The 21579-nt window shown below is 47.2% G+C and overlaps 1 protein-coding gene and 1 long non-coding RNA gene across 3 annotated transcripts in view; one reads left to right on the top strand and one right to left on the bottom strand.

Annotated features, from left to right (window-relative positions):
* Positions 1 to 21579, bottom strand: part of BOC (BOC cell adhesion associated, oncogene regulated) — a 216990-nt gene that overhangs the window by 151037 nt on the left and 44374 nt on the right. The window lies entirely within an intron of this gene.
* LOC138525702 (uncharacterized) overlaps positions 2025 to 21579 on the top strand; it is a 103067-nt gene continuing 83512 nt past the window's right edge. The window contains exon 1 of the long non-coding RNA XR_011283411.1: positions 2025 to 2290. This is a non-coding gene — a long non-coding RNA (uncharacterized lncRNA). The remainder of the gene's footprint in view (positions 2291 to 21579) is intronic.

The raw sequence follows: 21579 nt of genomic DNA, 5'->3' as shown, positions 1-21579 counted from the left end.
ATCTTTGAAGAATGGAAAAGAATAGAAGTTCCTCCACTGGTACTGGACTTTCAAGGACAGTGAGAAAAAGCATCTTGACAGGTATCGAGAGCAGCGGGGAGTAGAAGCATTAAAGTAGCTCAAATAGATCTACTTTTGGTGGCATCGGCATGCCCGTGAGGTATCGCAAATACTTTCCTTTATCCTTCAACCTACCCACCTTGGTTTGGATACCGTGGTTGTGTTATGGGTACTGCAACACATTACCCCTTCCTTCACTGACAGTAGCAAGTGCCAGTTAATACTGCTTTTTGGATTTAAAAAATAAATAAATAAATAAATAAAAAAAGTGTCTGATGAAGCCTTTGCTGTACCATCCTCCAGATACCCTTATAGCAACTACCAGTCCACTACCGACATTATACTTCTCCCGCCTCTTTCCTACACAAAACCAAGCGTATATTGCTCTCCTAACACCTTCTTTCGCCCTACACCTGGCCACATTTTCCAACATTGAACACCTTCCATTTTGAGAAAACATCTGCATTCCTTTGACCAGCCTCCGAGTTTATGGACAGGCTGACCTTATGAAACGCCAGCAGTTTCATCTGAACATCTCCAACTTTAAAAATGTTACCAATGATGAAAAAACTAAAATCAGGGTGAACTCTTTCCTGAAATGTTTAGAATTACCAATCCAAAGAAACTCACATGGGGTGTTTTCACTGGTGGAGAGAGTGGTGCTGGACACTCCCAGAAAATGATCTACAAAGTTTAATTCCAAGACAAACAACCTCCTCACATGGCTGTGTGCAAACCATCCTTTACAATCCTATTCAAATCCTTCACAGTGGCTTGCCTTGCAAGCGATAGTGCCATTCCTAGTAAATGCCAGGAGGACCCATCTTCTGGAACCAAGTGAACGTACTTATTGGTTAGCAGGTCTTGTGGATATTTCTACCCAGACACTTTGGGGGGTTGGGGCTGACTGTGTGTGGGGATGTGTAAAAGAGCATTAGAGCAGACCTGGAGGTCATCTGGTACATCATCAGTCGCATACAACGGAGAAGAGGTTTTCAGCTCATCTGGAAGTTAGGTTTTCTGCATTTGGTGTACTACCACTCCTTGCTCCCTAGAGACTAAGGGGCTGATTCATGGAATTTCTGCACCAAAAAACAGGGATTTGTGCACCATTCTGCCCGCAAATCCCGGTTTAACAAATGGGGATTTGCGGGCAGAATGGTGCTCAAATCGCTGTTTTTGGGCGCACTAATTCCATGAATCAGCCCCCAATTCCCCAGCCTGGGCTGCGGGGAGCTTTTGTACAAAATATCTGGAGAGACAACTATTCCAGATCCCCGAGATACAACCATATAGTTTTAGGGTGGCAGCGTTGGCGGTTGAAGGGAGCATCCGAATGAGGGGGGTGGTGTATTGCGGCCACCTCTGTGACTGTGCACTTCCTCAAAGTCATTCCGAGCCTATGGTAAATGCTGGTACCCAGGGCTTCACCAAAGTGGCGAGAGTATGGTGCACAATTTTACAGTGTGCAATACCAGGGAAAGGGCTCTTTAAAAAGCATGCAGCTCACAGGATGCCTTTAAAGCAGGATAGTTTAGGGGGTGGGGGGGGGAGAATAAATAAATCACAGTTATGCTACCGATTGTAGTCGAAAACATCCGGAGACACACAAATTGCAGACCGCGGTTTCATATCATTCTACATAGTCGAAACTCAGAGGCCTATTCTGGTCTACGTCTCCACCCCCAGTGCTTTTACTCGCACTAAGGCAGGTGCAGTGCTTAATTTGTGCCGATGTTTGGCGGTGGCCAACACCGGCACTCTTTTTTGGGCACCGTTAGGGCACCGGCACAGTTGAGTTCAAAACTCCAGCCTGCCTGCAGGTCACGGCCGGGTCAACTCACCTGTTTTTTTAACGTGGTGGGTGTGTGTGACCGTACGTCACCCGTGCGTGCCACACTGACTGGTGCGCATGGGCAGAGCTGCCTGCAGCGCACAGTGTGCAAGTTTGGGTGGGCCGCGGCGCAGGTGCCAAAAAAAAAGATCAGTGCGTGGGTGGACTCCATGACTGATAGGAGGCCGACTACGAAGACTGGGCCGACAGCCTCCTCCAAGCCAGCCCCACCCCAATACCTGCTGCTCTGTTTGCGCAGTGCTGCAAGGGAACAATTTGCAGGCACAGGTGCACAGGAATGGCCACGGAAGCGGAGTGCGGCTGGGGGATCCCCGCGGGGCCTAGTACACAGCGCTTACATCGACTAACCTACGCCTGTGGCTGGAACAGGCTGCGGTAAGTGAAAGATTCATGAGGGAGCTGAGCCAACAAAGCTGGCACCTTTATGCGGCCGCTGCAGTGTCTATGTCACAGTGGCCTCCTGATCGCACTGCTGGAGGAAACCCTGTGTAAAAGCAACTGCATTCTCCCTCATGCATGCTGCGCAATGTTTGTTTGTCATTTTAGATTTGCTTCTTATAATCACTTCCCTACCTGGACAAAAAACAAACAGTCTATCACTGGGCAAGCGTGTGTCAGTCTTTTGCTGTGTCTGAAGTTAGAGCCTGGGATGGAGAACCCAGTGCGTGATTGTTCGTGTTTCTTTGCTGTTGGCTGAATAATAGAGCTCATCTGTTTTAAATACAGAGCACACGGGGTCGGGAGTTTATGTGAGCCAGGAAGGTTTGCTGTTCCTTTTCTCTGCTTGGAATATAGAGGAACCGTTTAGAACATCATTTTCCTTACCCTTGACAATTTGCAAGTAGGACGTTTAGGTTTTCAAGCAGACCTTGCTGTCTCCCTCAACACCCTCCTACCCAGATTCAGAGCTGGTAAACAAGGTCTCGTTCTGAACAGCAAACATATGAGTATGACGCATGGGACCTCGCCAAACTTTTTTTTGGGTGGATTCTAGTATTAGGGAATGGAAAAAGCAAAACGTATCACGTATTAATTACCAGAATGTATAGAGGACGTGTGTGGATATGAGCATGCACGGACAACTCCAATTTTAGTAATCTTGATGAGAGCAGCGGACTGCAGATACCTCCGAAGCATGAAACAAGCATGCATATCCCAATTCTGGATTTGAGTGATGACACACAGGCACACTGTGACATCGTGCTGGATTCAGCCCGTCACCACGTGATGGAGGTGGATGGGAAGCATACACTGCGCGAGAAAGAGACCGTATTCTACAGTCCAACACCAGGTGGGGGGTTGTGGCAGTTACTTGGCACTCCCTGTTTTCTTTTTCATGCCTCGTCCTTATGTCTGTTTAATATTGGGTTCTTCATTTTCTGCCCTAGCATTGCTACCGTTATCTTATCCCCGATTTCCTTCTACCAGCTGCATACTTTTTACTTTTGCCTATTCCCCATGCTTCACCTTTCCTATTAAAGCTATGCCATATTTTCTACTTCCTTCCCTCTTCCATTCTTTTATTTCATCCTTTCTAATTTCGACCGCCTTCAGTTTTTATCATTCTGTGTTGTTCATTCATTTTCCTCTCATCTTCCCCTTCTTTCATCCGTTTCCTAGTCTTTCAGCACTCTCTAGTTCCTTTCTTTCCCCGTTTGTTGTTTTATGTTCCTCTCTCCCCTTTTTCTTGCACGCACCCATTAACCACCCAGGAAAGCTTGCAGCCAATGCATTCCATGCCACTGGCAACGCGGTAGTGCTCAGACTGCTGGTCTGGACAGTGGAACATCTGGCGCGTCAGCGCAGATATGACAGGGTTAACTGCAGCCACCCCCTCCAGTGCCCATGTCTAATTCTGAAGGCTACCTGCCTTAGCCGACATTTCCACAGTTGGGTTGGGTGAGTAGAAAGGTCCAGAATGCCATTTTGTGAGTCGCAGGAAAAACAGAGAAAAAAGCTTTTACTTCCGGAAATAACCTGAGCAATAATTGGAAGGTTAGCAGCAGTGTAATGGGCTGGTTGTGGGCTGATCTAGCACTGGGCTGGCCGGGCCACCCGCACTGTGGGCGGTGCCCACAGTGCATTAGGGGGCCAAGATTTTTTGGGCACTGGCTCTTATTTTTTTTTTACAAATTAAGCACTGGGCAGGTGCAACAGTCCGAGTAAGAGATTGACATCCCAGAATATCCTGTATGTTAAACAATAGTTCTGCAACTTGGTATCTAGGCAACTTATACAAACAGATGTGTTACTTAAAAATCCTGGTTAGAACAAGTCAAGCAATAGCTTCCGATTAGTGCACAAAATAGCTTCCGCATACGTATGGTCTAGAGTTCCACCTGGACCAAAGGAATGCAGAGGTTACCGGTTGATTACGGAATATTTACGTTCGTAATGATTCAGGGATCGGGATACAAAAGTGTGTTGCTCCAGGCCATGTTCTTGGGGAAAACAGCCTAGAAGCTATACCATTTGTGGGACTATAATCACATTCTTATATTTGTGTCACAGTATGGCTGCTTTCACAATTCTCCTGCACGTCACCCTACACAAAACTGTACTCCTTTCTAGAACAATACTCATAAATGTTGTTTGCAGTCTGCAAAACAGGTCACAATTATTGAATAATACACTACCAATTTGATTAACGAGAACATTTTACTGGACACGTCCACTAAATTCTTCACCAGACACAAATGACAATGAGAAATAGTACAACCTAGAAAGACTCGATCATTGAAACAATTTGCATTCATTTTTTCTGAAAATTACACTTATGTACATTACCACCACCAGTTAAGGGCATAGCCATAGTCTTGAAAGTTAACTACGTTGGCAATGCCTTTTAAACAGCCTGAAAACCTTAAATCCTGAATCCACATCATCGCTTTAATCAGTAAACTTCCTCAAAAGTAATAATAAATTGGGATGCAAATCCACCTCCTGGTAACCGGCTCCAAAATCCTTGGTGGAATACGTGTTTTCATTGTATGAATCGATTACCTCACTTACATTGGCTTCTTCTAGGAGAAGATTTCTGTTCAGCTTCCACAAGTCGACGCACAGTCTCAAATCTCCTTTCCATTTCTTGACTAAATCAATTGACAACTGCTTTATCGACATTCCTACACATTTTTCCCAAAGGTTTTCACACTACCTCTGACCACAAAAAAAACATTTTGCATAGAAACAGCATTTTGCTTCAACTGTGTACAAGGGTGAACCCTAACAAACCTATTTACATACACCCTAGTCCCAACACTATACAAGCACACATCTCCTACAAATTCTGCAATCTTCTACAACATGCTTCAAAGCCTTTACTGAAGCTGTTCAGGTACAGGTGTCAAAGCAATCTCAAATGTATCTGTAATTGCGTCAAAATCAGCAGGGCTACCACTTTACAAAAGGCAGTAAGGCAAACTTTCAGTCCAACCATCTTTCACCGTGGATTACATATTGTGCACCCCACCCAAACACTGCCATCTCCACATAGACTATTCCTGCTTAACCTGAAATCTACCATTGAAACCGTTGGACCTTACAGACAAGTGCAAAATGTTCCCGTTAGAACTTTGTCTACCACTTTCTCAATTGCAGTGCATGACTGTATATACACAATTCCCGCATATATAACAATACCTTTACATTTCAACTGCTTTATATAATGTGTGCTCGCAGGACACATTCATTTTAGCTAGGCACGTCCCACCCACTATGGCTTTCAACCTTGCTTAGGAAGAGAATAGTTTCTTACCTGTAACTCCATTTCTCCAGCATTGGTATCTTCCGTGGATTCACATGCTTAGAATATTCCCCGTCGTCAGGCTGGGAACCCTCGGTACATTTATAAAGCCGTTTCCCATAGGAAAATTTCAACACTTCTGTGTCCCATCTATGTCGTTTTGGGCTGCTTACGCGTGCCCCAATAGGACGTCGCGGTATAAATGCCCCGCCCCCGCGGCTCCCTTCAGATTTTAACCCCTCCAAAGTAGAATGGGGATATATATATTTTTATTTTTTATTTTTTTATTGCATTCAGGGGAGGCGCATGTGAATCCATGAAAGATACCAATGCTGGAGAAATGGAGTTACAGGTAAGAAACTATTCTCTTCTCCAGCATTGGATCTTTCATGGATTCACATGCTTAGAATAGATTGCATAGCAGTACTCCTGATTTGGTGGTGTGAATGCAAAGCAATACCATCCTAAGCAAAAAAAAATGTTTTTAAACTTCAGCGGTTTATACGTTGGTTTAAAAACAACAACAAATCAAGAGATCAAATATATATATATATATATATATATATATATATATATATATATATATATATATTGATTAAAGGACATTCCCCTGAATAGGGCTTAACTCACTGAAACAGATGACTGCTCGTCCCATCTGTACATCGTCTACATGTTGCCGTTCGAGGCAATAATGGCGGGTAAATGTGTGTGGTACCGACCAGGATGCCGCCTGACAGATCTCCCAGCAGGATCCCAGGGCACAACGCCGTCGAAGATGCAGTTGATCTCGTGAAATGGGCTCTCGGACGCCTTTCCAGCAGCTTCCCCGCTTTCGAGTGACAAAAGGCAATCGTCGACGAGACCCATCGAGCCAGTCTTTGTTTTGAGATAGCCTTTCCTTTTGCCGACGGCCCATAAGCCACAAACAGCTGTCTCGTATTTCTAAATTGCTGAGTACGATGAAGGTAAAACTTTAGAGCTCTTTTCACATCTAATGTATGGAGAACTTTTTCTGTGACCGATGAAGGAGTCGCGAAGAATGTAGGTAGTACAATCGACGAATATTTATGAAAGACGGTAGGAATTTTCGGTATGAAATGAAGGTTGGTCGCCAACACCACCTTGTCTTTAAAAAATCTCAAGTATGGAGGATCAATGACTAGTGCTTGTATCTCCGAGAGTCGTCGTGCTGAAGTGATAGCCACCAAAAAAGCCAATTTCCACGATAAGAATTTCATAGACGAAGAAGCCATAGGTTCAAAGTGAGCTTTCATTAGTTCCGTCAACACTAGTTTGGAGGAAACTTTTTAATTGGTGGAAAAGTACGAAATAAGCCTTTCATAAAGTGTTTTTATCAGCCTATCACTAAACAGTGGGTATGAATGCCTTCTTCGCGTATATCTCGAAATGGCTGCCAGATGAACCTTTATCGATGAAAAGGACAAACCTCCCCCTGCTAAATGCAGCAAATATAGAAGAAGCTGTTCCGGAATTATATTCAGAGGCTCTAAGCCTGGTTGATCTTCACACCACATGCAGAATCTCCTCCACTTGCATGCATACGAAGTGTTCGTGGATGGAGCCTGTGCGGCTTGTAAAATTCTGCGGCAATCCGATGAAATAGGGTACCAAACTCTGAGAAGTCAGGAGCCAGGCTGTCAGGTTGAGACTGTCCGGATCGTGATGCCACACTGTTCCTTTGTCCCGGGACAAGAGGTTCGGAACCTTATGAAACTTCACTGGTTGCGCTATTGATAGCTGGAGCAGGTCGGGGAACCACGCCTGTCTCGGCCAATAAGGAGCCACTAAGATTACTCGACACCTGTATCTGTGAATCCATTGCAGGGTTTGTCGTATGAGTGGAAATGGGGGGAAAAGCATACAGAAACTTGTCTGTCCATGGGAAGGAGAATGCCTCCCCTAGCGAAATCGAGTTGCGGCCATCTGCTGGCGTACTGTGCGCATTTCTTGTTCTCCCTCGTCGCAAAGAGATCCAGGGAAGGTTGTCCCCACTTTTTGAAAATCTCCGACAACTGTTGCTCGTTCAATTCCCATTCGTGTAGCTGATCCATTTCTCTGCTGAGAGAATCCGCTTGAACATTTGTTACTCCCGGAAGATGGTAAGCTACTATAGTTATATTCTGTTGTAGAGCCCAATGCCATACTTCCTGAGCTTGGTCGAAAGAGTTCTGAACGAGTACATCCTTGTTTTCTCAAGTAAAACATTGTTGTCGTGCTATCCGTCAATATTCTCACCACTGACCCTTTTATGTGCGGCAGAAAAGCTTTCAAAGCCCAACATACTGCCCTCAACTCCAGCACGTTGATATTAAGGGCTGACTCCTCCGACGACCACAGGCCTTGCGTTTGAAGAGAGCCCAGAGGCGCTCCCCATCCAGTCAGAGACGACTGTCACTATCGTCATGTGAAACTCCAGGTCCTGCAGGGGCATCCCTCTGGATAGGTTTTCGAAGACTTGCCACCATCGAAGTGTTGGTAGGAGCTTGTTGTTGATGGTCAGTTTGTCCGACCAAAGTCCTTGGCTCTGGGCCCATCGGTCTGCCAGGAATTCTTGAATTGGCCTCATGAAGAGGCGACAGTGGTTTACCAAGGGGATACACAAAGCCATGGCCCCAATATCGACATGCATCTCCTCACTGACACTCTGGTGTTGACTTTCCACTGTTTTGCCTGCCGATTGAGCCTGTGAATCCTCTCTACAGATGGTTTCAGCAATCCTGACTGAGTTTCGAACTCTGCACCCAAAAACACCAAGTTCCTTGAGGGAGTTAAGGAGGACTTTTCGAAGTGGACTGCAAATCCTAGTCGTCGCAGAAGTTGCATGGTGGTCTCTAGACTTGCTTGCGTTTTTATAGGGGACGACCCCCTCACCAACCAATCGTCCAGATAAGGGTAAACATGATGACTCTTGTTTTCTTAACCATGCTGCTACCGGGGCTAAGCACTTTGTTAACGTCCTGGGAGAGGACTTTAATCCGAATGGGAGCACTGTGAACTGATAGTGGGTCCGCCCGACTACAAACCTCAGGAACTCTGTGTCGTCGACGCATTGGTATATGAAAATACGCGTCCTGGAGATCCGACGACGCCAGAAAATCCCCCTGTTGAATAGACCGGATCACTTCCTGAAGTGTGAGCATTTTGAATTTCAGATTTTTTAATGTTTTGTTGAGGTCTCGAAGATCGAGAATGGGACGCCACTTTCCGTTGGGTTTCTTCACAACCAAGTATTGGGTGTAACTCCTTGACCTCTCTCCGACAAAGGTACCAATTCTATAGCCCCTTTTTGTAGCATAAGAACTACTTCTTGTTTTAAAATTTGCAGATGGGGCTGAGCCGAAAACACTGGTGGAATGTGCGACGGCTTGATTTGGAATTGTAAGGAATGACAGAACTTCACTGTGTCCAATACCCACCGGTCTGATGTTATCTTCTCCCACTCGTCGAGACGGTGAGACACCCTGCCTCCCAGGACGTTCTGAAACTCGTCATTGCTGATCTTTTGATTGTTTGTCCTTCCTCGACGATGAGTAACCTCCCCTTTTTCTTGAGGCTTGATAGTCTCGACATCTTCTTGCGGTCTATTGAACGTACAGTCCCTGGATGACGAGAACCGGGAATTTCCTGACGCTCATCTAAAGGGGCAAAACGAACGAAAACTTCTGCCACTCTGGAGGGCCCCAAGACAGCGTGCTGTGTCCGAGTCTTCTTTCATGCCTTTCAAGGCCTCGTCCACTTTCTCCCCAAATAGGTGTTCTCCTTCAAAGGGCATATCCAACACTTTATATTGTACTTCCGGTCGAAAGTTGGTGCATTTGAGCCAGGCCCGTCTCCTCAAAAGCACTCCATTGTTAATTTGCTTAAAGCCTGATTCTGCCAGATCTACTGTGATATTTATTGAGTGATTGGAAGCCTCTTCCCCCTCACGAACAAGTAACATCGCAGATTTCCTATGTTCGTCTGGCAGATGTTCCAGTATGGGTGCTAAACGATGCCACATCTCTCTGTCATACCTTGCCATAATAGCTAGAGAATTGGCCGCCTTCACCGTTGTTGCCCCCACCGACAACACCTTCTTGCCAAAGGCATCTTGTCTCCTGGCCACGTTCTCAGGAGGAGTTGTGCATTTATGTTGAGACCTTGCCTTTCTTGCAGCAGCCGCCGATACCACTGTCTCTGAGAAGACAAACCTTTTGGAGTAGACTCAGGAGCCTTAAATTTCTTTTCCAGTCTACCTTTAATCGCCGGCTCCGGGAACGGATGACGCATTGTTCGTTGCCCCTCTTGCCATGCATGATCTAAAATGGGAACCGAAAATACCGATTTTCTCATCTTTCCCATATGATCAAACAAGAAACAGTCTTTCCTCTCCTCCTCCTGGGCCAGCCCAAACTCGGTACAAGCCTTACCCATCATTGTGTGGAAGGAACCGAAGTCATCCGGAGGCGACGGTTGAGCTGGGCTTCTTGGAGCTTCCATCTCCGCCTCCGACTCCAAAGTCGGGTCCCTGGAAGGGGATAACGAAATATCCGATATGGACTCTCTTTCTGACTCGGACTCCGGTAGTTCTCCCTCCTCCGGGAGCGGGCATGGAAGGTCTTTACGAACCGGCACCGCCGGAGACGCCATAGGAGCCGGCCGATGGGAAGGGCCGGCTCGTCGTCGACTGGTGTGCTATGTCTCGCTGGAGCAGTAACCTTAGGCAACTTCGCATCCAATCTCCTCAACAAGGTTTGTAGGGTAGACAAAACCTCCAGGGATAAAACAGCCTGAGGATTGAGTAATGGAGTTTTAACTGGGATACTCGCACCGCTCGAAAGTCAGGGAGCTAACCCCGTGCAATCCAAGTTCCGTAGGTCCAACCACTGGCTCACGTTCCTCATCCGCGGATGATCTGGAAAAAGCTGCCGCCTGCTGCAGCAGGGTCTCTGGTAAAACCGGGTCATACACTTCCGGTCGCCAGCCCTCCTGTGGAGCCTCCGTCGACGAGGTTAATTTCTCGACAGTCATCGTCGTCATCGCTGCAGATATGATCTGCGTCAATGGTAGTGAGGGTGTCGACGATCGAACTCCCGTCGACGACACCGGTGGATGCGCAGACTCTTGAGGCGCTCCCGCCTTTTTTTAACTTGATTTGTGTTTTGACGAATCTCGACTTGAGGATGATCTATGATGATCACCTGAGGAGGATCTTGATAGGTCTTTTCTCTCCTTTTTTGACGAGGAGGAAGACGAAGTTTGATGAAGATTCTCTCGTAGAATGTTTTTCCGATGAGCTTTTCTCCATCGAACGCACTTTCTTCGCCGGAGGTTCAGCCGATACGGAACGGCAGGGGACCCCTGGAGATTTAGCTGTTGAGGCCAAACTATGCGTGGCCTTTCGACATCTGCTTGGATTCACAGTAAGTTAGTGTACTTAGGGACAATGCTATTTGATGCCACTTCCTGTTTTGTCAAGGTGTGAAAGGTCGTGTTTTATCGCTTCCCAGGATGTCACTTTGGGGTGGGGTCAAATGGCATCACTTCCAGTGATGTCATCAGATGTCAAGGGTCGTGAGACGAGGGGTGGGACACTTTTTTGAGGCGAGGGGTGGGACATTTTTATTTTGGGTGATCGGGCCTATTTCTTGTCCCAGTCCAACCCTGCACCATGCCCCAGACAGACTTCCCCACATGACCCCTTATTAGCCTGAGATCTGCTGGATAGGCCGTCAGGAAAGAGGTACCCATTTGCACATGTGGTGGAAATGCCCCAAGGACCATCGGAAAGAGGTCCACTCGCATATCGAAGTCATGTTGAAAATCACTCTGCCTATGGACCCCCCTTGATCATCTTGTTGGGGGATTGTGGCGATGGGCTCTACCAGCTCTCAGGCCACACATCTAAGCTCCTCATCCATATTCTCCTCGTAGCCAAGAGCTCCTTAGCCCGGAATTGGAAATCGACAGATGGCGCAGTTCTGGCTGTTGGTGGGGGGAAAAACTCGGTTTAAAAAAATCCACTAAAAAAAATAAATCACAGCCCTAGCCGACGGGAGGTATACCATGGAAGTCTAAACTGAATATCTGGCAGAAAACGATCCCACCTTACCGGCACCCGGTCTCCCAATGCTGTTTTAATATCGCCCTCGGCATTCGTGTATACTCCTCTAAACAGGGGGCAAGTTAAAGGGTTTTTGAGTAGGTGGGAACGGTGCAAGGTGGACACTTTGCAACAAAAAAAAAAGAACATAACGGGAATGTCAACTGTAGCGTGAACTGTGACAGGGTCGCCTGTTCACCCTAAATACGGGTGCCCTGATATTGAAATGCCCACCCCAACCTGAGCGTTCAGTTGAACTGGAGGCATATGTTTAAATGGTCATAACAAGAAAGGAGGTAGCCCTCAATGTGGTGTAGGGCCAGGAGAATAAGTCAAGGTCGGCGAGTTTGTCTAGGAAGCATCAGAACAGCAGAGCAACCGGTTCGAATCCGGACCCTGCACTTAGAGAGGGGTCTCCGGTGTTAAGTACAAAATTCTGACGGAACCCTCCAAGCAACTGAGACCCTCCAAGAAACTATGCGGAGACAGCATCTGCGTTGGTGCAGCTAGTTTTGGTCTTGAGAAATCCTTTTATAGGATTGTTCGTGCGAGAATAAAAAATTAGTGGCTCTAGGGAAAAGATTGTCCAAGAACCCATTCAGCTTGTGGTGCCTTTATATTTCGTGACGTTGCAGTGAGCAGAGCTGCCGGACTTTGACTAGACGATTCCCTCTGACAGAACCTCCCTCCAAACCCCCTCAATAGCCCCTCCCCTCCAAGGCAATGCTCCCACTTCACACACTCACTAACTCGAGGACCGGGTCTTTCTCACACTTACAGACACACACAGACACACACGCAGGCACGGCCCAGGCGCAAGGCCTCAGCGTTTGCTTTATAAGACACAGTTTACTTTCGCCCCTCCAGATCTCTCAAACAAGGCCCGGGCTTTAAACAAATAGAGTTTCGGGATGCGCCCCCTGGCTCGCCTCCTCCATCGCGCCGGGTCCCTGCAGTGCCGCCCCGAGGCCTCCCAGCTCCAGGCTGGGCCGGCGCGGCCTGCGCTTGTTTACACGGCCCAGAGGCCTCGAGGCCTACACGCTCCCAGGCCACATAAACAAGCACAGGCCGGAGGCGGCGTGCGACCAGGCCTCCAGCTCCCAAGTTTGCTTTGGCCTGCCTGTTTTGCGGAAAAAAATAAATACAAGTATTTTAGTCTGTGTGTAACAGGCGAGGGTGGAGGCGGAGTGCATCTAAATGCGGCAGTGTAGCAGTGACGCCGAGGACGTGTTTAGCAAACCGGCATTGTTCCCTTCTCCGAGGCGGCGGAGGCGCCTGCCAACACCCGAGCACACAAGGGGAAGGATCTGAGTAACTGTAAGAGGACCGAGATTCCCACACGGACCTACACTGGAGCCGGTACGATTTTGGGGCAGGCGTGCAAGTATGCCAAATTACTCAGCAGATGCCCGTCCAGAATTTTTTTTTTTCCCTTTGCATTCTTGGACTAGTGGATTTGCTCCCTCTCTTGCCATTATAAATTCAGAAGTCCCAGAATCAAAACATGACTTACTAAGAATTTCCTGACTGAAATGGGCCACACTGGTATGGATGGAAAGACACACAATCGGGTGCTTTAACAAGCGCTGGAGTACACCCAGCCAGCCCTCAAATTGGGGGTCGGCTATGAGACGATATTTACTGTGTAATGTAAAACCGCACAGTTTGCTTGGGCAATATGGTCTTTGAAATGTATGGAGGGTAAACCTTTTCGAAGGTTTGCTCCATGGATGATACCATTTAAGCATGTGGGAGGAAGTTAGTTTGTTGCAAGTGGGAAAATGAGTTGAAGGGGGTGATTGATGGGTAACTGAAGAATAAAGTACTTGCCTTCTTTTGTACTTACCATAGCCTGCCTGGTTCCTTAGTCGAGTCGCCATGCTGAACACTTCAGAAAGCGGACATACATGCTCTACCTAATGAAATGCACTCGCCCCATGTTGATGGGAGACAAAATATTTACCAGTGCTTTCTGTAAAATAGTGCATGTTACCATACGCACATTTCATATTTGGTGCAATGCTGCCAGCCATGCACAAGGAAACTTATTTGCAAACAAAGTTTGTTTGCAGTAAATGTCAAAGAAGTTTCAAACATCCCCATTCTTGCAAGCCAGGTCGAGTACCATGCAAATGGTACTCACTGGTCATAAAATCTTGCCAATTTCGAGTGTGCTACTACATTAAGGTGGCACGGAACTGGCAAATCGACATGCCACAAGGCCAAGAAAGCCTGGCCAGATTGAGGCCAAATGATAAGAATTTATCTGGCTGCTAGTTTAATCACCACATTCAACACTGTACTACTTTTAAATGTACTAAGAGGAACTTGTATATTTTAGTAGAAGTATACAATATTACTCCCCGAACTTAAACTTGAGATAGAATAGTAGTCCCAATACAAGATGCCGAACGAGAGGCGGCAGACTGATTTGGAGTTGTCTCCCACAGGAAATCAGTAAACATTATCATCTTTTAACCCAGGCTCAGCAGCACCCTCTTCCAGTATTCACTACCATAGATCTATTCTACCTCCAGAAGCAAAGTAAAGATCAGAACTTTGCCAATGAACAAACTCACTCAACTCACCCAAGAAGTCTTAAAAGTCAGAGCGCACCTACCGGGCCTCTTCCACAGGATAAGGGCTTGCACTGTCAAGTCTAATACTTTCTTCAGACATTTGGACCATCGTCTATTTATTGGCTTTGTGCGAAGAAAGGGTTCTTCACCGTCACAGGGATGGATCCAAACACCAAGATCATCTCAATTAATAAATGATATGCCTCAGCAAGCAACAAACTAATCCTTGGAAATTAAGGAGCCAAATAACCATCTCATGGAGCTAAGTAGCCAGATCTGGGAGCCAAGAAACCACCCATCTCTGGAAGCCAAGGAGCCATCTCTACAGATCAAGAACTTATCTTTAAAAATAGAGTCATCCGATCTAGGGTCTATCCCAGAGGACCTTAGCTCCATCTTGGAGATTATCCGTGTCCAGGAATAAATAACCAATTTCTAGAAATTAAAGGATCTGTCCGTGGGAGAAAAAAAAAAATCAGACTTGGGAATAAATTATCAAATTCTAGAACAGCCGTGTACTTCAAGACTAGATTGAGCATCTTCAAGCTCTGGAAACAAAAAGATTCACATCAACAAAGACAGAATGCATTACTGAAAACAAATGCGACGTGTCAGGAAGTAAAGTGATGCAATCCCGAAATACGGGTGCAACTCGAACAGTAAAACATCCTAGGGTTTAGGTCCATCTGTGGGAAATCAGGATTGTTCAAACAGTGACTGCTCCAGAGACCAAATGTCTCGCCACCCATGATCAGCCATAACCCCACCCTGTCCATGCCAGTGGGGCAGGTGATGGGACCATAATGCAAGCAAGTCTTAGAGAGTGGCCTCTCAGTAGGTCTTCAATAATTCCATAATTAGGCGGCAGCATCAGCAGATTTCACCTGCGCTACATGCAGACTGTGTAATGTGTATTCAACGGCTTCACACAGCTGCCAACACCAGCCAATCCCATCTACCTGCAGTGAATGTATCACAGTGACCCTCATACACAGAACAGTCCTCGACGCAGATGCAATGGCCTCAACATTCTCTTCGGGATCCCTGTTGGGCCCTCTGTGGCCATTTCACAGTGAAAAGGGAGGCAGGCAGAGACCCATTGACGGGGAGTGGGGTGGAGTATGGAGGAGGCGATTGCAATACAATGACAGGGAGAAGAACAGGTCCTTACCCTGAGCCGTTGAAGACGCAAGAGCAAGACACTAGAGGGGAAAAGGGTGGTATTGATGTTCAGAGCAGCCGCCTATTGTCAAGGAGGATGACAAAGCTCGGTCCTCAGATATGGGGGCGACCTGCACTTCACTCAATTACCCAGATGGCCCTACGTGGTCCTTTATCCAACAGGGGTTGATGAACCGAGTACCCAAATTGGGTAATAACATCTATTATTTCAGTGCTTAGAAGCTGCGCGAAACACTATAGAACATAATATAATTGCCTCTCTTCCCAGAAATGGCCATGTGCACAGTAAACATTCATGCAGTAGTTGGCAACTGCTGCATCGACAAACTGACAAACTGATCACATCGGAATGACAAGGAACCTTGAAGCACACGAGTAATAAATGCCCCTTTTTAGAAGGACAAAATCGAGCGGTAGTAAGCAGGAGCTCGTTGGCATAGACACCATACACGCAAAGGAGGGTGGACCAGTGGGGGAGTCCGGGAAGAGTTTGGGGGGCAGTGGAGCTTATGTACCACCCCCTCAAGGTAGTGAAATGTAATTAACCAGTGCCCCCAAAGCTGTCGAAGTTCCCCGTGGTCATGCGCGAGAAGACCTTCCAGTTTGGTTTTTGCTTTGGAATTGTGGGACTTGTAGTTGTTACTGTCATTCAAATGGGAAATAAAACTACAAGCCCAAGTATTCAAAAGGAAAAAGCAGTACTGGATGACCTTCGCATGCATGGCCACAGAAAACTTGAGGGCCCTGTGCCCTTGAGGAGCGCTTCTAGCACTAACGCCTGCCTGATACTGCGAGCTCTGGCTGTGTCCCATGCATGGAGGTGCAGCGATTGCGGCGGCTTCATGGGATGGGAAGACAGGCTGAGATGGGCGGTGGAGAACCAGCAGAGAGCCTGGGGGGTGGAGGGGCACTAGTCTAAACTGAAGGATGGCAGTCCCACGGCACAGCTCTGCTCATTCCCTAAATAGGCAATGCACGAGCCGCGCGACGGTCAATCAGGCGGCCGCAGCGTGTGATGCAAGACAGTGTGTGCGTGCGAGCGTGCTACAAGCACGCTCTATGCTGGCAGCAGCACTTTAATGAAACAGGCATGCGCGGGGAAGGGGGCGGGGCAGTAGTGGGGCACACTGCCACACTGGTCTGCCAATTGAAATGGTATTGCGTCCCCTGGGGGTTTTATGCCCGGTAACAAAACAAAAAACCCTGTCCCGGGTTTGGCCACAGCAGATCCGCGCTTCTGTAAAGATGTCACGCAGATGTACGTCCCTCAGGGTTCCGAATACGTATAGCCACAGATGTTGGGTGACCAGACGTCCCGGTTTTGCTGAAACTGTACCGCTTTTTGGTGCTTTGTCCCCCTTTCTCAAGATTATGTTCCCATTGGAAACTGCAGTGGTGCCGGTTTTTGGTAGTCGATCTTTATAGCCGACAGGCATGAATGCACAATCTCGAGCAGAAGAAATGCTGCATTTTACAATTTAAGATGGTGCTAGTTTGTGATAAATTAATTTTAATGTGTTTATTTGAACAGTAACACTTAAACCCCTTCTCCTCCGACTGCTACTGCAGTGTAGTGTAGTGCCTCGACAGCCACTTTCAAGAGTTAGTCCTACTTTTATGTTAGTTGCCCTGTCCTGGTTTTTACACTTTTTTAATCTGGTCACCCCACACGGCTGTGAAAGGAGATGCCCTTATTTTTAGAGGCTCCTCCAGGCTCTGTTGTCTCTAGTTCACACACCGTGTCCTTCTCGCCACTAGAGGGCAGTGCTCGTTGCGTCTTCAGTCGCCAGGAACTTGCCTGGGCCTGCACTTCTGCGAGCTCTCAAAGTGAAGATGGCATGTTGCATACTACTCCCACTGACCCATGGGGCATCTCTACCCGAGAAGCCAGCCCAAAAGGCAGTCTGGGCCACTTTGATGAGTTTTCACTGCTTAACGTGAACAGGCACAGAGACACTCACGTTAACATTGGTGCAAGCCGTACGCGCAGTGCCTGGTTTGGCGTGACTTGGGATGTAGGGGCATACTTGCCAAGTGGCCCTTGTCGTCAGGGTCCCAGGGGTGTTGCTAGGTCTGGAAAAGATCAGGGGCTAGGCTAATGTTGGGATTGTCGGGACTCGGGGCTAGTTAGCCTTTTGGTTGTAGCCTCTAAAATTCTATCCGGGGCTACAACCAAAAGACCCGGGGCTATAGCCCCCTAAGACACCCCCTAGCAACGCCTCTACTCCCCTTCAATCGGTCGCAGTAGTTTAACCTACAGCCCTGTGACTACGGGGGTCGATTCAGAACAGAAAGTACCCAGTTGTATTGGCACAAAGCTGGGCTTGAAATTTGTGATCACATTCTGTATTTCCACCCCCCCCCCCCCCCCCCGGTTGCATTCTGGAACATATAATCTTGGCTTTATGATGGGAAAAGTAAAAAAATCAAGTCCCAGAGAGGTAACAAAACAAAAAAACTAGGAATGGACGTGCATCTCTGGAATGACATTTAATGGTGGCGATAGATGCAATTCTTTATTTCGAAAAAAGACAATTGTCATGAAAGATGCAAATACATCACAAAAACATTGGACATAAAATCTCGAATATACAAGCACACATCTAATGGTTGGGTTTTATATAGTACGGCATGCACTTGCGCTATCTGAATGACACCTGACCTAGTAAAATCGTTGTCCGTCTTTCCTTTGTTCCCACTCCCTTCCCTCGTCGCGTTTTGAAACACATTGTGTATAGGCACTATATAAATAAACTATCATATCATACCATACCATATCATATATCACCAGAAACCGCTTCAGGGAACAAAACTAGCATTGGCAATGGCAACGGTTTTGGCTTCTCTGTTGGCATTTGGCAGGCACTGCTATTATATGCCAAGATACTCACACCATTTTGAATCTACCACCATTAATGGCCAGTTAGTACCATGACGGCAATGCCTGGCAAATGCTTACCTAATACATATGCTGAAGCCAAAACTGTTGGCTTTGTCAATACTAGTTTTGAACAGAACTTCAGCGAAGGTCATGCACAATGCTTATAAATCAAGTGGTTGAGGGCAGACTTGGTTAAGGCATTTTTATAAACACAATTAGCACATATAGCGCCCCAGTTAAGCCAGGGACTGAGAAGACCGCTCTGAAATAACACATTAAGAACTCAGCACAAAGAAAGATGGATGTTACTACTTGAGAAAGTTAGCTAAAAGAGAAGGTGTTTTGGGCGGGAAGGGGAAGGACGAACTAAAAGATCCCAGGAGAATGTGTTCTTGGGCGGGAAGGGGAAGGACGAACTAAAAGATCCCAGGGGAATGTGTTCTGAGCGGGAAGGAGAAGGAAGAACTAAAAGATCCCAGGAGAATGTGTTCTGGGCGGGAAGGGGAAGGAACTAAAAGATCCCAGGAGAATGTGTTTTGGGCGGGAAGGGGAAGGAACTAAAAGATCCCAGGAGAATATGTTTTGGGCGGGAAGGGAAAGGGGAAGGAAGAACTAAAAGATCCCAGGAGAATGTGTTCTGGGCGGGAAGGGGAAGGAACTAAAAGATCCCAGGAGAATGTGTTTTGGGCGGGAAGGGAAAGGGGAAGGAAGAACTAAAAGATCCCAGGAGAATGTGTTCTGGGCGGGAAGGGAAAGGGGAAGGAAGAACTAAAAGATCCCAGGAGAATGTGTTTTGGGCATGAAGGGAAAGGGGAAGGAAGAACTAAAAGATCCCAGGAGAATGTGTTTTTGGGCGGGAAGGGGAAGGAACTAAAAGATCCCAGGAGAATGTGTTTTTGGGCGGGAAGGGGAAGGACGAACTAAAAGATCCCAGGAGAATGTGTTCTGGGCGGGAAGGGAAAGGGGAAGGAAGAACTAAAAGATCCCAGGAGAATGTGTTTTGGGCGGGAAGGGAAAGGGGAAGGAAGAACTAAAAGATCCCAGGAGAATGTGTTCTGGGCGGGAAGGGAAAGGGGAAGGAAGAACTAAAAGATCCCAGGAGAATGTGTTCTGGGCGGGAAGGGAAAGGGGAAGGAAGAACTAAAAGATCCCAGGAGAATGTGTTTTGGGCGGGAAGGGAAAGGGGAAGAAAGAACTAAAAGATCCCAGGAGAATGTGTTTTTGGGCAGGAAGGGGAAGGAAGAACTAAAAGATCCCAGGAGAATGTGTTTTTGGGCAGGAAGGGGAAGGAAGAACTAAAAGATCCCAGGAGAATGCGTTTTGGGCGGGAAGCGGAAGGAACTAAAAGATCCCAGTAGAAGGTGTTTTTGGGCAGGAAGGGGAAGGAAGAACTAAAAGATCCCAGGAGAATGTGTTTTTGGGCAGGAAGGGGAAGGAAGAACTAAAAGATCCCAAGAGAATGTGTTTTTGGGCAGGAAGGGGAAGGAAGAACTAAAAGATCCCAGGAGAATGTGTTTTGGGCGGGAAGGGAAAGGGGAAGGAAGAACTAAAAGATCCCAGGAGAATGTGTTCTGGGCGGGAAGGGAAAGGGGAAGAAAGAACTAAAAGATCCCAGGAGAATGTGTTCTGGGCGGGAAGGGGAAGGGGAAGGAAGAACTAAAAGATCCCAGGAGAATGTGTTTTTGGGCAGGAAGGGGAAGGAAGAACTAAAAGATCCCAGGAGAATGTGTTTTTGGGCAGGAAGGGGAAGGAAGAACTAAAAGATCCCAAGAGAATGTGTTTTTGGGCAGGAAGGGGAAGGAAGAACTAAAATATCCCAGGAGAATGTGTTTTGGGCGGGAAGGGAAAGGGGAAGGAAGAACTAAAAGATCCCAGGAGAATGTGTTTTTGGGCAGGAAGGGGAAGGAAGAACTAAAAGATCCCAGGAGAATGTGTTTTTGGGCAGGAAGGGGAAGGAAGAACTAAAAGATCCCAGGAGAATGTGTTCTGGGCGGGAAGGGAAAGGGGAAGGAAGAACTAAAAGATCCCAGGAGAATGTGTTTTGGGCGGGAAGGGAAAGGGGAAGGAAGAACTAAAAGATCCCAGGAGAATGTGTTTTTGGGCAGGAAGGGGAAGGAAGAACTAAAAGATCCCAGGAGAATGTGTTTTTGGGCAGGAAGGGGAAGGAAGAACTAAAAGATCCCAGGAGAATGCGTTTTGGGCGGGAAGGGGAAGGAACTAAAAGATCCCAGGAGAATGTGTTTTTGGGCAGGAAGGGGAAGGAAGAACTAAAAGATCCCAAGAGAATGTGTTTTTGGGCAGGAAGGTGAAGGAAGAACTAAAAGATCCCAGGAGAATGTGTTTTTGGGCAGGAAGGGGAAGGAAGAACTAAAATATCCCAGGAGAATGTGTTTTGGGCGGGAAGGGAAAGGGGAAGGAAGAACTAAAAGATCCCAGGAGAATGTGTTTTTGGGCAGGAAGGGGAAGGAAGAACTAAAAGATCCCAGGAGAATGTGTTTTTGGGCAGGAAGGGGAAGGAAGAACTAAAATATCCCAGGAGAATGTGTTTTGGGCGGGAAGGGAAAGGGGAAGGAAGAACTAAAAGATCCCAGGAGAATGCGTTTTGGGTGGGACCCCAGGAGAATGTGTTTTCGGAGGGATCCCAGGAGAATGTGTTTTGGACGGGAAAGGGAAGGAAGTGGGTGGGAATAGCCACATGGATTAGCATGGCCATGATTGGATACATAACCAAACAGCTACACCGTTGTGTTCCTCTTCAAATCTCACCCCCTTCCTAGCTGTAATCGCCTAACAGATAAAACTAGCAAAACAGGGGGAGGGGGCATGGGGAGGGCCAGGGTGGAAGAGCACGCCTGGATTTCCTGCCTAGAGTGGAGGAAGAAGAAGGTGGCGCATTTGCAGCATCGACACATATGATACAGATTATTTTTCATGGCAATGGGTTGGACAACCTTCAAATTACTATTGTTAAAAGGGGCACCCCTAAAATGTTACACGAGAAGATTCTTATCCACATGCTCCAAATGGTCGTAGAAAGCGCGACTGACTTTCTGGCAGCTTCTTGGCACATCAAAGTGAGAACTTTTTGGATTATCTGGCAGGTAAGGGCATGGTTTTCGGCTCTGCATATGCTTCTCCGCTAGATGCCAGGCCCGGCTAGAATCCATGCCAAAG

This window comes from Ambystoma mexicanum, chromosome 7p, assembly GCF_040938575.1.
Source record: "Ambystoma mexicanum isolate Mex_15411 chromosome 7p, UKY_AmexF1_1, whole genome shotgun sequence".
Lineage (NCBI taxonomy): Eukaryota > Metazoa > Chordata > Amphibia > Caudata > Ambystomatidae > Ambystoma > Ambystoma mexicanum.
This window is presented reverse-complemented; position numbering and strand designations above follow the sequence as displayed.